This window comes from Ascaphus truei, chromosome 11 (assembly GCF_040206685.1).
Source record: "Ascaphus truei isolate aAscTru1 chromosome 11, aAscTru1.hap1, whole genome shotgun sequence".
Lineage (NCBI taxonomy): Eukaryota > Metazoa > Chordata > Amphibia > Anura > Ascaphidae > Ascaphus > Ascaphus truei.
Window position 1 is genome coordinate 53,599,112 of NC_134493.1, and position 7,938 is coordinate 53,607,049.

Genomic DNA, 7,938 nt, shown 5'->3' on the forward strand with positions numbered 1-7,938 from the left:
TTTTTTTATTATGGGAGAGGGGGGGGAATGGGTGGAGGTCTGTTCCATTTCTTTAGAAAGACAACGAGATTGTAATGTGTTCCCATTCACACTTTAGCTTCCTCTTCCGTTAAGTGTGGGGGAGGGCGAATGCGGAAAATGGTGGATCTCTTCGGAATATCCAATCTTCTCTGTGAGGGGGGGGGGGGGAGTTTGTCCCAGTTTCCATTAGAATTCGTAGACGGGTGTGTGACCCCTCCCCCAGCGCCGCGGAGCAAGGTATTACCGGCCCCATCTGTCAGATAAGGGGGTTTATCACACGGGGGCCTCCTCGTTATTACTTCCGAGGGAGGAACCGGCGCCCCGTCTCAAAAGGGGTCAAGGTAACTCACAAGCGGAGGCATCTCCGGAGCTGGGAGAAGGGAATCACTGCAGAAAACATAAACAGGCCAAGTAGGGGTGTGTGTACACGTGTGTACACGTGTGTACACGTGCGTGTAGTGGCTATGTAACAAAGCAAAAGTGGCTCAGATCTGGAGCTAAAAAATGCACCACTTGTATCACATAAAATAATCTTGTTGCTTCAATGGAATTGCACCACTTTTGCCTGAAAAACATAGACCTCAATAATATATATATACATATACATACACATCTACATACAGACACAAATATATATAAAATACACACATATACAGTATATATAGTGTGTGCGTGCATGTGCGCGTGTGTATGTATGTATGTGTATATATATATATATATAAATATATATATAAGAGGTGTAAACCTTTTCCATTAGGTTGCAAACCATGCAGAATTGTCCCCAAAAGTGGCCGCGGACGAGTCCGGTATCGCAGACAATTCGCCAAACATTCGCTCAGCCCGCATCGCAGATTCGTGTAACATGCCCCCCCGCGGGAATGCTCCGCCTCGATCAGGCGCCACCGCGCGATCCGCCTCGTGACGACACTATAAACAGCTATGATGAAAAGTACATTCTGGCCGTATAGTTGGGCCCGTCCACTTTGGCAGTCGGCTGTATGAGGTAACAGGGTAAAATGAAGGAAGCTCCACCTTGAAGGCCCAAAGGCAGCCATGTTGCATGTGGCGGGGAGGTAAAACAAAGAGATAGAGCCACACAGATAGAGTGTGTGTGTGTGTGTGTGTGTGTGTATATGTGTGTGTATATGTGTGTGTGTATATGTGTGTGTATATGTGTGTGTGTGTGTGTACTGTTTTCTTTCTAGTTGCTTCTAAAATTAGAGGGTCGCACTATAATCAGGCAAATACGGTATATATACTGTGTATATATATATATATATATATATATATATATATATAAAGATCTGCAGCACTCTCTGGTAAGTTTCCGATGTAAAAAAAGGTTTATTGCATCAGTCTAACATCAGGGGTGAAGCACAGGAAAAAATGGAGCTATGTTTCGGATCTATTAGGGTTTTTTTCCCCTGTACTTCACCCCTGATATTAATTTGATGCAATAACCCTTTTTTACATTGGAAACTTACCCGAGAGCGCTGCGGATCTTCTTTTCCTGTCTACCTGTCGTTGTCGCTGGGTGGGGATCCCGGCGACACGGCTAGCACCCTGCTGCTGAAGGTACGTTATCTGTCCTACTCTTACAACAGGGCGCCGAGTCCCCATAAAGTGACCCGAGCGAACGTAGGACAGGCAGGGGCATCTGCAAGTAACGCAACGTAACAACGCTCTTATTAAATTCACACTGTTTGCAGATTGAAGCGCCTGTCCTAATTATGGATTATGTATATTAATTTAACAACAATAAAGATATTGCAAATGAAACAACCACCAGGGATAATCGAATCTAAACAATGATCTCATATAATATATATAGTAACATAGATTAAATGTTTAAACGTTCTCTCATCGATGCTGCATGGTGGTGGCCAACCCATATACATATATATATATATAGTTCCCACCTATACTATGCATATATACGGTAGTAAGGGAACACACAGACGCAACCACTTGCTGTGGGATTATGGTGTACGGTCTGGATGATAGGAAGTTTCCCTGTGACCCCCGGGGAAGATCTCGGACCCCCACGGAGACGCCCCCCACCCCCCCCCCCTCCCCCCGCTGCTGCGCGATATATTCTGTTCTCCGGAGCGTCCTGCAAAGCCAAAATAAATATAAAGACGTGAAATAAGCGGATGTCTGGGTGTTTTTATCCGACGGAAAAACGTGGGGTCTGGTGTAGGGTGGGTCTGCTTCTGTACATGGGGTGTGTGCAGGTGTGAGGTACACAGGTGTGTCTCAAATACCTCTCACCCCCTCCTACTACACAGACATCAGGGACACATACCTCTCACCCCCTCCTAATACACAGACATCAGGGACACGTACCTCTCGTCCCCTCCTAATACACAGACATCAGGGACATACATCTCACCCCCTCCTAATACACAGACATCAGGGACATACATCTCACCCCCACCTAATACACAGACATCAGGGACACATACCTCTCACCCCCTCCTAATACACAGACATCAGGGACACATACCTCTCACCCCCTCCTAATACACAGACATCAGGGACACGTACCTCTCACCCCCTCCTAATACACAGACATCAGGGACATACATCTCACCCTCTCCTAATACACAGACATCAGGGACACGTACCTCTCACCCCCTCCTAATACACAGATATCAGGGACACGTACCTCTCGTCCCCTCCTAATACACAGACATCAGGGACACGTACCTCTCGTCCCCTCCTAATACACAGACATCAGGGACATACATCTCACCCTCTCCTAATACACAGACATCAGGGACACGTACCTCTCGTCCCCTCCTAATACACAGCTATCAGGGGCACATACCTCTCACCCCCTCCTAATATACAGACATCAGGGGCACATACCTCTCACCTCCTCCTAATACACAGCTATCGGGCACATACCTCTCACCCCCTCCTAATATACAGACATCAGGGACACGTACCTCTCACCACCTCCTAATACACAGCTATCAAGGACACGTACCTCACCCCCTCCTAATACACAGACATCAGGGACACACACCTCTCACCCCCTCCTAATACACAGACATCAGGGACACATACCTCTCACCCCCTCCTCCTAATACACAGACATCAGGGACACATACCTCTCACCCCCTCCTACTACACAGACATCAGGGACACATACCTCTCACCCCCTCCTAATACACAGACATCAGGGACACATACCTCTCACCCCCTCCTAATACACAGACATCAGGGACACATACCTCTCACCCCCTCCTAATACACAGACATCAGGGACACATACCTCTCACCCCCTCCTAATACACAGACATCAGGGACACATACCTCTCACCCCCTCCTAATACACAGACATCAGGGACACATACCTCTCATCCCCTCCTAATACACAGACATCAGGGACACGTACCTCTCACCCCCTCCTAATACACAGACATCAGGGACACATACCTCTCACCTCATCCTAATACACAGACATCAGGGACACATACCTCTCACCCCCTCCTAATACACAGACATCAGGGATACATACCTCTCACCCCCTCCTAATACACAGACATCAGGGACACATACCTCTCACCTCCTAATACACAGACATCAGGGACACATACCTCTCACCTCCTCCTAATACACAGACATCAGGGACACATACCTCTCACCCCCTCCTAATACACAGACATCAGGGACACATACCTCTCACCTCATCCTAATACACAGACATCAGGGACACATACCTCTCACCCCCTCCTAATACACAGACATCAGGGATACATACCTCTCACCCCCTTCTAATACACAGACATCAGGGACACATACCTCTCACCTCATCCTAATACACAGACATCAGGGACACATACCTCTCACCCCCTCCTAATACACAGACATCAGGGATACATACCTCTCACCCCCTTCTAATACACAGACATCAGGGACACATACCTCTCACCTCATCCTAATACACAGGCATTATTGACACATACCTCTCACCTCCACCTAATACACAGACATCAGGGACATGTACCTCTCACCACATCCTAATACACAGGCATTATTGACACATACCTCTCACCTCCACCTAATACACAGACATCAGGGACATGTACCTCTCACCTCATAATACACAGGCATCAGGGACACATACCTCTCACCCCCTCCTAATACACAGACATCAGGGACACATACCACTCACCCCCTCCTAATACACAGAAATCAGGGATACATACCTCTCACCCCCTCCTAATACACAGACATCAGGGAAACATACCTCTCACCTCATCCTAATACACAGACATCAGGGACACATAACTCTCACCCCCTCCTAATACACAGACATCAGGGATACATACCTCTCACCCCCTTCTAATACACAGACATCAGGGACACATACCTCTCTCCTCATCCTAATACACAGGCATTATTGACACATACCTCTCACATCCACCTAATACACAGACATCAGGGACATGTACCTCTCACCTCCTAATACACAGGCATCAGGGACACATACCTTTCACCCCCTCCTAATACACAGACATCAGGACACGAACTCTCACCCCCACCTAATGCACAGAAATCAGGGACACATACCTCTCACCCCCTCCTAATACACAGAAATCAGGGACACGTACCTCTCACCCCCTCCCAATACACAGACATCAGGGACACATAACTCTCACCCCCTCCTAATACACAGACATTAGGGACACATACCTCTCATCCTCTCCAAATACACAGACATCAGGGACACATACCTCTCACTGCCTCCTAATACACAGAAATCAGGGACACTTACCTCTCACCTAATACACACACATCAGGGACATGTACATCTCACCTCCTCCTAATACACAGGCATCAGGGACACATACCCCTCACCTCCTAATACACAGACATCAGGGACACATACCTCTCATCTCCCTCTAATACAGACATCAGGGGACATACATCTCTCCTCCTAATACACAGACATTAGGGGGACATACCTCACACCCCCTCCCAATACACAGACATTAGGGGGACATACCACTCACCCTGTCTTAATACAATGAAAAATCATATGGTGCTTTTATTACACAGTATAACCAACCCCACACTGATGAGACCCATTAAGGTCGAAACGGCTGTCTGTGGGTGGGTTTACTGGCTATGCATCTTAACCCTGGCTGTGCTCAAAGCTGTGACCATGCAGCAAGCAAAAGCTTACAGGGGACCATGTTATATGGTTTTGAAGCAAAGGGTGGCAAAGAATCCCTTGCTGCAGTGGAAGCGCTGTATGCTGGGCGATAATGGGGAAAGACAGGGTTGCAGACCTGCCTAAGACATGCAAATGAATATACAGTAATATTTACAGTAGCTTTATGCTTTACTGTGGAGTGTTTTTGTCACTTTTTTACCCACCATAACCTTAATAATTGTGGTATATATATATATAGGTATAGGTATATCTCCTCTCTAAGGGAACAACACTTACAGGTCTTATGTTCTCCAATGTGACCGCTGGCCCCTATTGCAGTGTAGTGAACTCCTAAGGCTGCGTCCATGGTACCTCAGACAGTGCGGACGCGTCCGCACGCTGAGCGAACAGACCGCCTTAAGGCAGTGATCGCATACATGCGGCGTGCGGAGGCAGGAGGGGGCGCGCGGTGCGCGAGAAATCGGTTCAAACTGATTTCTCGCACGACAGGGCGGTCACGTGAGCTCCGCGATGTCACTGGGAACGCCCCCCCACGGCCCGAGTACTATGGCCAGGGAAAGCTCGCGCTTTCCCTCAGCCTCCGCGCGTCTCCGCATGGGCTGCGGCGGCACCATGTCCGCAGCCCCACGAGATATGTAGGGCGCAGCCTGCTTGGCAGGGGTACTGACCTCCACCCCTATCCCGTACCCTGCACTGGTGATGCAGTAACAGATCCGTGTCACTGGAGGTCAGTGTTGTGTCGTTAATTAAATTAATGTCATTGAAGTTTTTTTACAAAGTGAAAGAAATCAAGAAAGCTTAATTTAAATGTATATATATATATATATATATATATATATATATTAAATAACCCCTTACCTGCCATAGAACACAGCATATTGGTACAGTCCCAATTTGCGGACACGAGAAATAGTCCAAGAACTTACCCGTGCAAATCTTGCATCTCGAACCATTTCTCCCAGAAGAGTCTCCGCTCAGCTCCTCTAATTTCACCTCTGGGGACCCCCTGCTTCCGGAGATACCCCGTAGGGGGCGCCGGTCGCCACTCCGCTCGGCTAGCAGGGACCGCGTAATAGCCGCTTTTCAAAGCACCCGCGCCTTCCTGGCCAATAGCAAGCCGTGATGTCATCAGGTGCGGCTTCCTATTGGCCGTGTGATGTGGGAGCTTCAAATAGGAGAGAGAATACCGGCGCCCCCTACGGAGGTCTATCTCGGTAAGCAGGGGGTCCTCGGAGCTGAAATTGATGGAGTTCCGCTCCGGAGACCCCCTGCTTCATACCTTTGCTCACTTGGATTGCTCCTTATCCCCTCTCCTGGCTTCCCACCAAGCTCCGGATCACCTACTAAGTTCCCCTACTTACCTTCAAAGCTCTCCCCTCATCTGCTCCTCCCTACATATCAGCTTTTATCTCTCGTTATGTCCCTGCTCGTATCCTGTGCTCTACCCCTAACTGTCTCCTTTCCACCCCTTTCACCTCTACTGCTCTCTCTCTCTTACCTTAAACCCTCACCGCCCCTTACCTGTGGGACTCCGTATACACCGAGCACCTTCTCTCCCTGCCTTTAAATCGCACCTTAAAACTCCCCTATTAATGAAACATTTCAATAGCCTGGTCTTGTGACTACCACCCACAGTTACTCCTACCAACCATCGTGGCCAAGCACTACCATCTACTGCACGTACCCACCATCAAGGCCAGGCACTGCCATCTACTGCACTTACCCACCATCAAGGGGGGGGGAGGCGGTGGGAAGGGGGGCTGGGAGGCGGTGGTAAGGGGGGGTGGGAGGCGGTGGGAAGGGGGGGAGGTGGTGGGAAGGGGGGGAAGGGGGGGAAGGGGGGGAGGCGGGGGGGAAGGGGGGGAGGCGGTGGGAAGGGGGGAGGGGAGGCGGTGGGAAGGGGGGGGGAGGCGGTGGGAAGGGGAGGGGGGAGGCGTTGGGAAGGGGGGGGAGGCGGTGGGAAGGGGGGGTGGTAGGCGGTGGGAAGGGGGGGGTGGTAGGCGGTGGGAAGGGGGGGTGGTAGGCGGTGGGAAGGGGGGGGTGGTAGGCGGTGGGAAGGGGGGGGTGGTAGGCAGTGGGAAGGGGGGGTGGTAGGCGGTGGGAAGGGGGGGGTGGTAGGCGGTGGGAAGGGGGGGTGGTAGGCGGTGGGAAGGGGGGGTGGGAGGCGGTGGGAAGGGGGGGTGGGAGGCGGTGGGAAGGGGGGTGGGAGGCGGTGGGAAGGGGGGGGAGGCGGTGGGAAAGGGGGGGAGGCGGTGGGAAGGGGGGGGAGGCGGTGGGAAGGGGGGTGGGAGGCGGTGGGAAGGGGGGGAGGCGGTGGGAAGGGGGGGAGGCGGTGGGAAGGGGGGGGGGGCGGTGGGAAGGGGGGGGGGGCGGTGGGAAGGGGGGGGGGGGCGGTGGGAAGGGGGGGGGAGGCGGTGGGAAGGGGGGGGAGGCGGTGGGAAGGGGGGGAGGCGGTGGGAAGGGGGGGAGGCGGTGGTAAGGGGTGGGGGAGGCGAAGGGGGGGGTGGAGGGGAGGCGAAGGGGGGGTGGAGGGGAGGCGAAGGGGGGGGGGTGGAAGGGAGGTGAAGAGGGGGGGGTGGAAGGGAGGTGAAGGGGGGGGTGGAAGGGAGGTGAAGAGGGGGGGGGTGGAGGGGAGGTGAAGAGGGGGGGGGTGGAGGGGAGGTGAAGAGGGGGGGTGGAGGGGAGGTGAATGGGGAGGTGAAGAGGGGGGGTGGAGGGGAGGTGAAGGG

General features: G+C 51.9%; 1 long non-coding RNA gene across 1 annotated transcript; it reads left to right on the forward strand.

Annotated features, from left to right (window-relative positions):
* Positions 1–2: 2 nt before the first annotated feature.
* LOC142463507 (uncharacterized) lies at positions 3–2,170 on the forward strand. The gene is made up of 2 exons (XR_012787446.1): positions 3–1,140; positions 1,243–2,170. It is a non-coding gene; the product is annotated as an uncharacterized LOC142463507 (long non-coding RNA).
* The last annotated feature ends 5,768 nt before the right edge of the window (positions 2,171–7,938 follow it).